Source organism: Dama dama, chromosome 22 (assembly GCF_033118175.1).
Source record: "Dama dama isolate Ldn47 chromosome 22, ASM3311817v1, whole genome shotgun sequence".
In the NCBI taxonomy this organism is placed as follows: Eukaryota; Metazoa; Chordata; class Mammalia; order Artiodactyla; family Cervidae; genus Dama; species Dama dama.
This window is the reverse complement of record NC_083702.1, coordinates 60,055,096-60,069,694: the sequence shown is the minus strand read 5'-3', so window position 1 is coordinate 60,069,694 and position 14,599 is coordinate 60,055,096.

Here is a 14,599-nt window from a genome sequence, read left to right as displayed (position 1 = left end):
TTATGATGGTTTTCAATTACTGCTATCATGCTTGCCATCATTAAAATTTGAATTATTAAATACAAAATGAGAAAGAGTTGACCTTGATGTCACTGAGTTCATAATCTATTGCAAAGGCAGGAGACTACCAATGAGAGGGTAACAGGCAGGAAGGCCAGGGGTCTCCAAACGGAGGAAATAGGCTGCAAGTGCCAGACATTTTTATCTCTCTTCAATGGCAGGAGGAAACAAACTAGTGATATATTTTTCCTTCTCTATACAAATTTAAAAGGAGGTTTCTTTTAAAATACTGTGTTGCCATATTGATACCTGGTTTCACCTGAAGCTAACTACTCTCAAACCTTGAGTTAACCAATGCATTTTTCTTATGGAAATGTTTGTCTTAAGCTATGTTAATGTGCAATGCATTTATCCCAGACTCTGTCTTCAAGACTCTGTCTTCCCCCTAATGGCTGAGAACCTACTTGACAAACCAGTATGTTATATTCAGATATTGTTCCCCTAATCTATGTAAACAAAACTATTTGTATGGTAATCTGCCCTTCTACAAGATTCAAGTCAATTTATGGCCCAGGATGAATTATCTGGTGCCAAGATTATCCCAAAATGCATCTTATGGATGAGGGGCCTTGTTCCATTCTGAGCTTTAAGATATTCCTTACTTTCATTAAAAGAATGCTAGTGACTATATAACATCCAACTGAAGACTAGCAGAGGGCTATTCTTCCTGCCCCCTTCTGATGCCTATATCAGAAGCTTTCTCTATTTCCTTTATACTTTAATAAAACTTTATTACACAGAAGCTCTGAGCGATCCAGCCGCATCTCGCCCTGGATTGAATTCTTCTCCTCTGGAGGCCAAGAATCCCAGTGTCTTATCATTCAGCAACAACCTCTCACCAATATTTAAAATACACACACAAAGCCTAAATTAAAACAAACAAGCAAAAACCTCAGACTGTCTATGAAAGGTAAATCAAATGATCTGGTGAAATTACATACTGGGATTGGAATGTGTTGGTTTGGGGTATGGATTTATTGCTGAAAAATAATATAATCAGGATAAACTTTGTGGAAATGTAGATGTTTAAGTTCGGTTTAATTACATTTAAAATTTTTGAATATAGTTATTTAACATCCTATTGAAAAACCCAAATAAACTTTTTGGCCAACACAAAAATATACTGAATGCCTTAGGTTTTATTCCCTGTGTAGAAAATCAAAAGCTAATTTTAAAACTTTTTGGTCACTGATCATAAAACCTTCATTTGATATTTAACATCATATCTTTGAAACAATCTAAAAGAACATATTTTAGAAAGCACACTTGAAAAGTCAGAGCAGAGGCAGATTAAAATCACCAGGGTTTGTTTTTATCTACCTCATGGAAGAATTACTACAGGGACTGTCATTGGGACTGCACCTGGGTTCCTGCAGTGCCTTTAGATAGCCCTCCTGACTTCTTCACTGCAGATCTACCAGGAGCTCCCAAAGCCTGTGCATGTAGGGAGCTGGACTTGCTTATCGAAAGGAAAAGGACAAGAGAGAAAGGTCTATATGTGTCTGACATTTTTTCTGCAACTTTGTGACACAATTCTCATTCCTATTCTGCGCATGTGATTTTTCATTGCTTTTATCCCTTAAGAGATTTATTATTATTTAGATTTAGGAGACACACACGTGTGTGTGTGTGTGTGTGTGTGTGTATTTATAGGTTGTCATGAATTCAAGAAGTCAAGGATATTCCCTCATATTGTTTGGAATTGACTGATACTAAGTATGTGAGTTATCTTTTATTTCCTTTTTATATCTTTTCTTCCTTTCTTGTTTCTTTATACTTGCATGCATAATTTTACGTAGTCATCTCTTTAAATTGCTATAGCATCATCTATCCTTATCTACTTTTTAGTCCAAGGAAATTATTTTTCCAGAAATGTGTATTTTTTAAAATATATCTGCTTGGTAACTGTCTTTTAAAGCTTTAGAAGCCTTTTAAGCTTATAAATTGTGTCATGTGACAAACTGTGATCTTAATAGGTCACATAAGAACTTGAAGTCTGTTTTAACAGAAATAGACAATAGAAATGCTGTCTTGAAATTCTGATGTCAAACTTGGGACAGTTAGATGCTAGGATGGGAGGCTAAGAGAATTCTGGAATGTTTTACAATATACTTTTGACAGAAAAGCAATGAGAAAAAAAAGTTGAAAGAAAAAAATGTTGAAAGAATATTAAATCATTAAACAAGACAAGAAATAAGCAAAATAAAGATGACAAAAATGATGAAAATTAACTTATAAATGATTTAGTAATTCACTTGATTTTTGAAAGGAATAATTTTTGCAGCTGGAAAAAAACTGTGAAAACTACAGTTCTTCATTTTATTAAGAAGAAAGAGATATTCATCAAATGTGAGGATTTTTTTTTTTTCCTTCTAAATCATGTAATCAGGGAGTGGCAGATCAGGAGCAGAGCCTACATTTTCTGCCTTCCTGTGTCATACATCTGTAATACTTTTCAATAATGCCTGGTATTTAGAATGAATAGTGATAGTATAGGAAGAAATTTCAGTGACCACAACCAGAGAAATTCATATTAGGTAACCAATAGCTATGTCTTTAAAAAATGTAGATTAGGCGTATATATATATATAATTTTTGCATATATTTTCTAATTGAAAAACAACTGCTAAAAACTTGAAAACAACAAGTAAAATATGTGGATGAAATAGTTATTCTCTTGAAGGGTTCATTTCAATTATTTCTAATTGTAAAAGAGATTATCTTTTAAAAGGTACTGGAGGTCTCCATAAATAAAGTTTTAACCTTTATTTCTGTTCTTCCACTTGTAAAGTGGGTGATCTGATTACCTACTTTATACCTTGGTAGTTAATTTGGAATTTTCAGTAGTGATTAGTTGTCAAAGTACTTTATGACTTTTATAGAAATCTGTACTCAGCGGCATGTTAAACTCATTGAAGAAAAAGTATTCCTTGAGCTCCCCTTGTCTTATAAATGGTGAAGCATTTATAGAATATTAGTTCTTTTTGAATTAATAATGAATGAGTTACTATTTAGCTAATTATTGCAATGTATTAGATGCCCATATCAGTACCTAAATGCTTTATATGGATCTTTTAACTGGATTTTCACAAGAATGCTATGTAATAGTACTATTATCATCACTATTTTCAGATGAAAAAAAAATACAAGGCTCAGAGAATATGTAACTCATCTAAGATTATTTAACAGTTAAGTAATGGGCCACATATTGGAACCCATTTAGTTTAACTCAAGCACTCTCCTTAACCATTGATAAACTGTCTTTTGGGGAATATTATTGTCAATTTTATTTTATGAGTTGAAGATTACTCAGTTCTCTTTTCTAAGAAACACTTTCTTTGAGACTGAAGAAACCAAGATGACCCTGAATATCAGGGGTTCAGTTTTTTTTTTTTTCTTTTTTATTCATTTTTTGTAGATTGTGGTAAGGCAGAATGAGCCTTGGTTTCTTAACTATCTCTGTCAGGATGTTCTCCATGTAGATTTTTTTAAATGACTATGTAACAGAGCTGATGTTTTCAATTAATTAGAAGGATATGATGACCTTTCTAGACAGTCCCTTGCATATCAAATACCTTTCATGTAGCACATGCCAATTATTTAGCATCCTCTGTTGCAAATTCACTATTTCCTGCTATTAAAGCTGTAATAAGAGTCAGTGTTGGTTCAGCAAAACAAGGAGGAGTGAAAAAAGAGCAAATTTAAAATTTGATCCTTCAATAATAACAGCTATTAGATTTAACAAATGATCTTGGAATTTAATTAAATCGTATCAGAACTACAAATGTATAACTAGACTTTTTAATGTTGCTACAAAACACATGCCATTTAAAAGGAGAAGCAGATGTTAGTATAAATGTAGATATATATGAAGGTGTGTTTCCCATTTCCATATCTCAGATACCTCTTTGTGGAGCAGAGTTGGGGTGGGGGGGACGGGAGTGAAATGCATCAGTTTGTTATGTTTACATATTTAATTACAGCTGATGGCATCAATGTCTACATTTGTTGAATTCGTTAAGAAAATTATGTCAGTCAGTTCAGTTCAGTTCATTTCAGTCGCCCAGTCGTGTCCGACTCTTGCAACCCAATGAATTGCAGCACACCAGGCCTCCCTGTCCGTCACCAACTCCCGGAGTTTACTCAAACTCATGCCCATTGAGTCGGTGATGCCATCCAGCCATCTCATCCTCTGTCGTCCCCTTTGCCTCCTGCCCCCAATCCCTCCCAGCATCAGGGTCTTTTCCAATGAGTCAGCTCTTTGCATGAGGTGGCCAAAGTACTGGAGTTTCAGCTTCAGCATCAGTCCTTCCAATGAACACCCAGGACTGATCTCCTTTAGGATGGAATGGTTGGATCCCCTTGCAGTCCAAGCGACTTGACAACTTACAAGTCAAAGAGTCTTCTCCAACACCACAATTCAAAAGCACCAATTTTTCGGCGCTCAACTTTCTTCACAGTCCAACTCTCACATCCATACATGACCATTGGAAAAACCATAGCCTTGACCAGACGGACCTTTGTTGGCAAAGTAATGTCTCCGCTTTTTAATATGCTGTCTAGGTTGGTCATAACTTTCCTTCCAAGAGTTAGCATCTTTTAATTTCATGGCTGGGGTCACCAGCCACAGTGATTTTGGAGCCCCAAAAAATAAAGTCTGACACTGTTTCCACTGTCTCCCCATCTATTTCCCATGAGGTGATGGGACCAGATGCCATGATCTTAGTTTTCTGAATGTTGAGCTTTAAGCCAACTTTTTCACTCTCCTCTTTCACTTTCATCAAGAGGCTTTTTGGTTCCTCTTCGCTTTCTGCCATAAGGGTGGTGTCATCTGCATATCTGAGGTTATTGATATTTCTCCTGGCAATCTTGATTCCAGCTTGTGCTTCATCCAGCCCAGCGTTTCTCATGATGTACTCTGCATAGAAGTTAAATAAGCAGGGTGACAATATACAGCCTTGACGTACTCCTTTTCCTATTTGGAACCAGTCTGTTGGTCCATGTCCAGTTCTACTGATGAGAAATAAGTTATATGTGTTATTGAATTCTAGTAAAGTATTTGGATTATATTTTATTTTAATCTCATTCATTATGTATTATACACTTCTTAAATCATATTACAAAATAAGAGATTTTAAATGAATTTTAATTATGGAAACAATACTGACATTACACCTCCTATAGTAAAGAAATCAAAATGCTGTTTACCACCGAAATTCCCTCTGGCCATCTCTTGCTTTGTTTTTGACAAGTAAATCTTTCCTCCACACTTTTCCATGTTAATTTATAAGTAGAGAGGTTCTGATAATAACTATACAATATTCAGTGGGCACGATTTTGTTTAACATATATGTATTATACTTTGATTATCCCTGTGTACTTTATTATGTTTTTATGCAAAATATATCTTAGTGATTTATATCACAGTAGATGTGCCACGTGGATCCAACGTTAAATTTTCTTCCTAGTTTTCCTAATAAAAACATAACACATCTTATTTCTATTCTATTTTCAAATATTTAGGTCATTTCTTTTTTCTTTTTTCTTTTTTTTTTTTGAATGGAGACAAGTGTGCAATGAATGTCTTTGTGTAGTTTCAGGGGAAGTTGCTGTGGGTTGCACATCAAAATTTTATATGCACAAACTTTTTATTTTTATGAAGTTGATGAGTGGAGATAACATCTCATTGTTTATTCTGCATTACTCTGATTTGAAGGAGATTGCGTATTTTCACACACATCTGATTGGCTACTAATAGTTTCCTTTCAATGCATTGCCTAGGGAAATGCATTGTTATTTTAGAAAACTGGGCTACATATCTCGAAATTACTGACTTATAATATTTATATTTATCTAATTTTGACACTTTTTTGCTTCTAATTTATTTGTTTTTAATTGGAAGATATTTTCTTTACAATATTGCATTGGTTTTTGCCATATGTCACCATGAATCAGCCATAGAGATGGGGTCATTTTGCCATTTTTAAAAATATTTTCTTCATGTGGGATTTTATCATGCAGAAAATTTAAATGATTCTTTAAGAATTTGCTTTAATACTTTGCTTTATAAATTTCCTATACTATGATAGAAATTCTTTCTAATTATTTTTCAAGCACTTTTCCTAATTTTGCTTCGTACATATATACCTTTCAATTATCTGGAATATAATCTTTTTATGTGTCCTATGAGGTGCTTGTATTCCTCCAGAAAGTAATTCAAAGTCCTCACACCCAGTTACTGAAAAGTCCATTATTTTATATCAACTTGAAATTTCAATAAAGCATAGACTAAATTTCAACATATATATATGTTTACTTTTGACTGTGTTCAAGTGAAGCAACTTATCTTTAGCAATTACTCTTTAATTGTCATAGTTTTATAATATGCTTCAATTATGAAAGGTATGTCTTTCCTTTGTGTACTTTCTTTTAAAAAGTTAGGTTAACTATGTTGGCTATTAATTGTTTCTGAGGTTTGAAGTCAGATTCTCGAATTCAGGAAAAATTATCAGAACTTTTGTTTTAATTGTTGAATGTTGAATTGTTGAATTAATTTAGGAAAAAAATGAACATTCCTTTAATGTCAGATGGAGTAAAGTGCAGTATTCAATTGCTCTTTTAACATTTCAGAAGCACATGTATCAATGCATAAGCTTTACTTTTTATGAAATGGACCTTTGAGTGTAACAGTTTTGTGACACATTTTATAGCAAGTTGCATATAGGAAGAGATGTAGTGTTATATTTTGCACCAAAGAGAAATTTCATTTTAATTAAAACATTCTACAACTTGGTCTTGTGAGCATGTAATGAGCCTGTTCTGTTGTTGTTGTTGTTGTTTTTAAGGAGTTTCAATTCAAAGAGACATAAGATGATGAAAGACATTGAGTGAAAAAGAATCTTTGAATGCATTTTGCCTCTCCCTTCATGATGCTGTCATAAGGGGAACTGCTAGAAAGTGGGACTAAAGGACAAAAATGATGAAATTTCCTATGTTAGGCTATAAAGTGAACTGGGAAATAGGTTGATTACTGGAAGGCAAACGTACTGCTCAGCTGCTCAGTCGTGTTTGACTCTTTGCGACCCCATTGAGTGTAGCCCCTCAAGCTCCCCTGTGTGTGAAATTTTCTAGGCAAGAAAACTGGAGCAGGTTGCCATTTCCTACTCCAGGGATCTTCCTGACCCAGGGATCAAACCTGCATCTGTCGCATCTCCTGCATTGGCAGGATTCTTTATCACTGGGCTACTGAGGAAGCCAAATGTACCAGAAGCCCGTACAATGGAGCAAACTTCCCCCAACGATGGGTTCTTTGCTCTTTCTTGCACTCCATTTTGAAAATGTTCATGCATGAGAAAGCTTCTTAAGACACTTTCTGAAGTTGTCACCCAGATGCTCCATATATTTTTTTAAGTTTATTTATTTATTTTACTTTACAATATTATATTGGTTTTGCCATACATTGACTTGAATCCTCCATGGGTGTACATGAGTTCACCATTCTGAACCCCCCTCCCACCACCTTCCCCATCCCATCCCTCTGGGTCATCCCCATGCACCAACCCTGAGACCCTGTCTCATGCATCAAACCTGGACTGGTGATTCGTTTCACATATTATAATTTACATGTTTCAATGCCATTCTCCCATATCATCCTACCCTCACCCTCTCCCACAGAGTCCAAAAGACTGTTCAATACATCTGTGTCCCTTTTGCTGTCTCGCATACAGGGTTATCGTTACTATCTATCTAAATTCCATATATATGTGTTATTATACTGTACTGGTGATTTTCTTTCTGGCTTACTTCACTCTGTATAATAGGCTCCACTTTCATCCACCTCATTGGAACTGATTAAAATGTATTATTTTTAATGCCTGAGTAATATTCCATTGTGTATATGTACCACAGCTTTCTTATCCATTCATCTGCTGATGGACATCTAGGTTGCTTCCATGTCCTGGCTATTATAAACAATGCCATGATGAACGTTGGGGTACATGTGTCTCTTTCAATTCTGGTTTCCTCAGTGTGTATGCCCAGCAGTGGGATTTGCTGGGTCATATGGCAGTTCTATTTCCAGTTTTTTAAGGAATCTCCATACTGTTCTCCATAGTGGCTGTACTAGTTTGCATTCCCACCAACAGTATAAGAGGGCTCCCTTTTCTCCACACCCTCTCCAGCATTTATTACTTGTAGACTTTTGGATATCAGCCATCCTGACTGGCGTGAAGTGGTACCACATTGTGATTTTGATTTGCATTTCTCTGAAAATGAGTGATGTTGAGCAGCTTTTCATGTGTTTTTTAGCCATCTGTATATCTTCTTTGGAGAAATGTTTGTTTAGTTCTTTGGCCCACTTTTTGATTGGGTCTTTTATTTTTCTCGAATTGAGCTGCAGGAGTTGCTTGTATACTTTTGAGATTAATTCATTGTCCATTGCTTTGTTTGCTATTATTTTCTCCCATTCTGAAGGCTGTCTTTTCACCTTGCTTACAGTTTCCATTGTTGTGGAAAAGCTTTTAAGTTTCATTAGGTCCCATTTGTTTATTTTTGCTTTTATTTCCAATATTCTGGGGGGTGGGTCATAGAGGATCCTGCTGTGGTTTATGTCAGAGAGTGTTTTGCCTATGTTTTCCTCTAGAAGTTTAATAGTTTCTGGTCTTACATTTAGATCTTTAATCCATTTTGAGTTTATTTTTGTGTATGGTGTTAGAAAGTGTTCTAGTTTCATTCTTTTACAAGTGGTTGACCAGTTTTCTCAGCACCACTTGTTAAAGAGATTGTCTTTTCTCCATTGTATATTCTTGCCTCATTTCTCATAGATAAGGTGTCCATAGGTGCGTGGATTTATCTCTGGGCTTTCTATTTTGTTCCACTGATCTAGATTTCTGTCTTTGTGCCAGTACCATATTGTCTTGATGTCTGTGGCTTTGTAGTAGAGCCTGAAGTCAGGCAGGTTGATTCCTCCAGTTCCACTCTTTCTCAAGATTGCTTTGGCTATTTGAGATTTTTTTGTATTTCCATACAAATTGTGAAGTTATTTGTTCTAATTCTCTGAAAAATACCATTGGTAGCTTGATGGGGATAAAAATTAGGGCAGAAATAAATGCAAAAGAAAAAAAGAGACCATAACAAAAATCAACAAAACCAAAAGCTGATTCTTTGAGTAGATAAATAAAATTGACAAACCATTAGCCAGACTCATCAAGAAACAAAGGGAGAAAAACCAAATCAACAAAATTAGAAATGAAAATGGAGAGATCACAACAGACAACACAGAAATACAAAGGATCATAAGAGATTATTATCAGCAACTATATACAAATAAAATGGATAACTTGGAAGAAATGAACAAGTTCTTAGAAAAGTACAACTTTCCAAAATTGAACCAGGAAGAAATAGAAAATCTGAACAGACCCATCACAAGCACAGAAATTGAAACTGTAATCAGAAATCTTCCAACAAACAAAATCCCAGGACCAGATGGCTTCACAGCTGAATTCTACCGTAAATTTAGAGAACTAGCACCTATCCTACTCAAACTCTTCCAGAAAGTTGCAGAGGAAGGTAAACTTCCAAACTCATTCTGTGAGGCCACCATCACCCTAATACCAAAACCTGACAATGGTGCCACAAAATGAAACCTACAGGCCAATATAACTGATGAACATAGATGCAAAAATCCTTAACAAAATTCTAGCAAACAGAATCCAACAACATATTCAAAAGATCATACATCATGACCAAGTGGGTTTTATCCAATGGCTGCAAGGATTCTTCAATATCCACAAATCAATCAACCACATTAACATATTGTAAAATAGAAACCATATGATTATCTCAATAGATGCAGAAAAAGCCTTTGACAAAATTCAACATCCATTTATAATAAAAATCCTCCAGAAAGCAGGAATAGAAGGAAAATACCTTAACATATTAAAAGCTGTATATGCCAAACCTCAATGGTGAGAAATTGAAAGCATTTCCCCTAAAGTGAAAAGTGCCCACTCTCACCACTGCTATTCAACATAGTTTTGGAAGTTTTGGCCACAGCAATCAGAGAAGAAAAAGAAATAAAAGGAATCCAGACTGGAAAAGAAGAAGTAAAACTCTCACTGTTTGCAGATGACATGATCCTCTACATAGAAAACCCTAAAGACTCCACCAGAAAATTACTAGAGCTAATGAATATAGTAAAGTTGCAGGATATAAAATTAACACACAGAAATCCCTTGCAATCCTATACACTAGCAATAAGTAAACAGAAATAGAAATTAAGGAAACAATTCCATTTACCATTGCAATGAAAAAAATAAAATACTTAGGAATATATCTACCTAGAGAAACAAAAGGCCTACATATAGAAAACTATAAAACACTGGTGAAAGAAATCAAAGAGGACACGAATAGATGGAGAACTATACCGTGTTCATGGATCAGAAGAATCAATATAGTGAAAATCAGTACTCTATCCAAAGCAATCTATAGATTCAATGCAAGTCCCCATCAAGCTACCAGATGTTCCATATTTAAAATTATGACTTCATTGAAATCTAATGACATTATTAAACTGTCAAAATTAAGCATACATTTCATTACTGAGGAGGACTAAGAATTATATTGATCCTCCTGCCCTTGAAGAACAAATAGCCTCCATGCTATTTCATATGTACAAGAGACCAAAAAATCACTCTTAAGGTAGAATACCGAAGTTTCATCTAAAACTTGACCCCATGCCAAATGTTTCATCTTTTATTTATTCTGCCCTTCATAGTAGATGTGAGACTGAGGAATTTAAGTTAATTTTTCTTGGAATATAATTGCTTTACAATGTTGTGTTAGTTTCTACTGCACAATGAAGTGAATCTGCTATATGTATACATATATTACTTCTTGCCTGAGTCTCCCTTCCACTTTCCCATCCCACTCATTTAGGTCATCACAAAGCATCTGGCTTAGTTTCCTGTCTTTTATAGTGTGTTCCCACTAGCTAGCTAGCTATTTTACACATGTGGTACATATATGTCAATCCTATTCCCCCAATTTGTTTCACCTTCACCTTCCTCCACTGTGTCCACATGTCCATTCTCTATGTCTATGTCTCTATTTCTGCCTTGGAAATACGTTCATCTGTATCATTTTCCTAGATTTTTCATATATAATTATTAATATGCAGTATTTCCTTTTCTCTTTTCTGACATTTCATTCTGTTTGACAGACCCTAGGTCTATCCACATCTCTACAAGTGACCCTATTCTGTCATTTTTATGGCTGAGTAATATTCCATTGTGTATATGCACCACATCTGCTTTATCCACTGACCTGTCATTGGGCATTTCGGCTGTTTCCATGCCCTGGCTATTGTAAATAATGCTGCAATAAATACTAGGGTACATGTGTCTTTTTGAATTCTGGTTTCCTCAGGGTATATGCCCAGGAGTGGGCTTGTTGGTTCATACTGTAGTTCTATGGTTAGTTCCTTTAAGGAATATTCATACTGTTCTTTACAGTGGCTGTATCAAGTTACATCCTCTCTAACCGTGAAAGAAGATATCCTTTTCTCCATACTCCCTCCAGCATTTATTGTTTATAAACTCTTTGATAATGGACATTCTGACTGTTGTAATGTGAAACTTCATTGTAGTTTTTATTTTCATTTTTCTAATAATTAGTGATACTGAACATCTTTTCATGTGCCTCTTGGCCATCTGTATGTTTACTTTAGAGAGATGTCTCTTTAGTTTTCTGCCCATTTTTTGATAGTTGTTTGCATTTTGATATTGAGCTCCATGAGCTGTTTCTATACTTTGGAGATTAATCCTTTGTCTGTTGCTCCATTTGCAAATGCTTTATGAATGTTATCTTCCCATCTTGCTTATGGTTTCCTTTGCTGTACAACTGTTTTTGAGTTTAATTAAGACCTATTTGCTTTTTTTTTTTTTTCCATTAAGCTAGGAAGTGGGTCAAAAATCTTGCTTATGTCAAAAAGCATTTCCCCTATGTGTTCTTCTAACAATTGTATAGTGTCCAGTTTACATATAGGTGTTTAATCCACTTTGATTGTATTTTTATGTATGATATAGTAGGTCAGCTTTCCCAAGACCATTACTGAAGAGACTGTCTTTTCCCATTGTATATTTATGACTTATTTGTCATACATTAGGTGTCAATAGGTATGTGGGCTTATTTCTGAGTTCTATCCTGTATCATTTGTCTATATTTTTATTTTTGTGCCAGTAAAATTCTGTCTTGATTACTCTAGCTTTGCATATTGTTTGAAGTTGCAGAGTATGATCCTCAGCTCTGTATTTCTTTCACAAGATCACTCTGATTATTTGGGGTCGTTTTTGTTTCCATCAGTCAGTTCAGTTCAGTTCAGTCGTTCAATCGTGTCAGACCCTTTGAGACTCCATGGACTGTGTTTCCATACAAATTGTAAAAATTTTTTGTTCCAATTCTATGAAGAATGTTACTGGTAATTTGATAGGGATTGCATTGAATCTATAGATTGCTTTGCATAGTACATTCATTTTCACAGTATTTAGTCTTCCAACCCAAGAACATATTATAGTTCTCCATCTGTTTGTATCATCTTCAGTTTCTTTCATGTCAGTGTTTTATAGTTTTCCTAGTATCGGACTTTTGTTTCATTAGGTAGGTTTATTCCTAGGTATTTTATTCTTATGTGGCAAAGGTAAATGGGGTTGTCTCCTTAATTTTTCTTTCTGCTCTTTCATTGTTAGTGTATAGGAATGCAGGGGATTTCTGTGCATTAGTTTTATATCTTTCAACTTTACCAAATTTGTTTAGCTCCAGTAGTTTTCTGGTGACATCTTTAGGATTTTCTATGTGTAATATTATGTCATCTGCAAACAGATAGTTTTACTTCTTCTCCAATGTATATTCTTTTCTTTAACTTACCAGATTGCCATGTCCAGGACTTCACAACTATGTTGAATAATAGTGGTGAGAGTGGACATCTTTGTCTTATTCATGATTTTAAGGGAATGTTTCCACCACTGAGAATGGTGTTTACTCTATATTTGTCATTGATGGCCTTTATTATCTTGAGGTAGGTTCCTTCTATGCCCACTTTCTGAAGAGTTTTTATCTTAAGTAGGTGTTAAATTTTGCCAAAATTTTTTTCTACTTCTATTGAGATTATTCAGTCAGTTCAGTCACTCAGTTGTGTCCAACTCTTTGTGACCACATGGACCTTAGCACACCAGACTTCCCTGTCCATCACCAACTCCTGGAGCTTACTCAAACTCATGTCCACTGAGTTGGTGATGCCATCCAACCATCTCATCCTTTGTTATCTGCTTCTCCTCTTGCCTTCAATTTTTCCCAGGATAAGGGTCTCTTCTAATGAATCAGTCTTTCACCTCAGGTGGCCAAAGTATTGGAGCTTCAACTTCAGCATCAGTTCTTCCAATGAATATTCAGGACTGATTTCCTTTAGGATGGAATGGTTGGATCTCCTTGCAGTCCAAGGGAGTCTCAAGACTCTTCTCCAACACCACAGTGCAAAAACATCAATTCTTCAGCACTCAGCTTTCTTTATGGTCCAACTCTCACATCCATGCGTGACTACTAGAAAAACCATAGCTTTGACTAGATGGACCTTTGTCAGCAGGGTAATGTCTCTGTTTTCAAATATATTAAGTTTTTATTCTTTAATTTGTTAATAAGGTGTATCACCTGTCTAGAGAAGTTCCTTTAGCATTTGTTGTAAAGCTAGTTTGGTGCTGCAGAATTCTCTTAGCTTTTGCTCGTCAGTAAAGCTTTTTATTTCTCTGTCAAATCTAAGAACCTTGTTGGGCAAAGTAATGTTGGTTGTAGAATTTTCTCTTTCATCACTTTAAATAGATCCTATCACTCCCTTCTGGCCTGCAGAGTTTCTGCTGAAAAATCAGCTGATAGCCTTATGGGGGTTTCTTGTACACTGTTTTCTGCTTTTCCCTTTCAGTTTTAATATTTTTTCTTTGCATTTGCTTTTTATTATTTTGATTAATAGTGTTTTGATGTGTTTCTCCTACAGTTTACCCTGTGTGGGAGGACCTGTCAGAGCTTCCTAGACTTGAGGGGTCATTTCCTTTCCCACATTAAGGAAGTTTTCAAGTATAATCTTTTCAAATATCTTCTCAGACTCTTTCTTTGTTCCTTCTTCCTGAGACCCCTAAAATTTGAATGTTAGTGTGTTTGGTGTTCTCTCAGAGTTCTCTGAGACTGTCTTCAATTTTTTTTTCATTTTGTGTTTGTTCTGCTTCTCAGTAGTCATTTCCACCATTCTATCTTCCAGCTCAATTACTCATTTTTTAAGCCTCAGTTATTTTGGTACTGATTCCGTCTAATGTACTTTTCATCTCAGTTATTGTGCCATTAATCTCCACATGTTTTCCTTAGTCCTTCTATGTTTTTATTGAACATTTCTTGTATTTTCTCAATCTTTGTTTGCACTCTATTTTGTGTGTGTGTGTGTGATTTTGGATCATCTTTACTGTCATTACTCTAAATTCTTTTCTCATGTAGTTTAAAA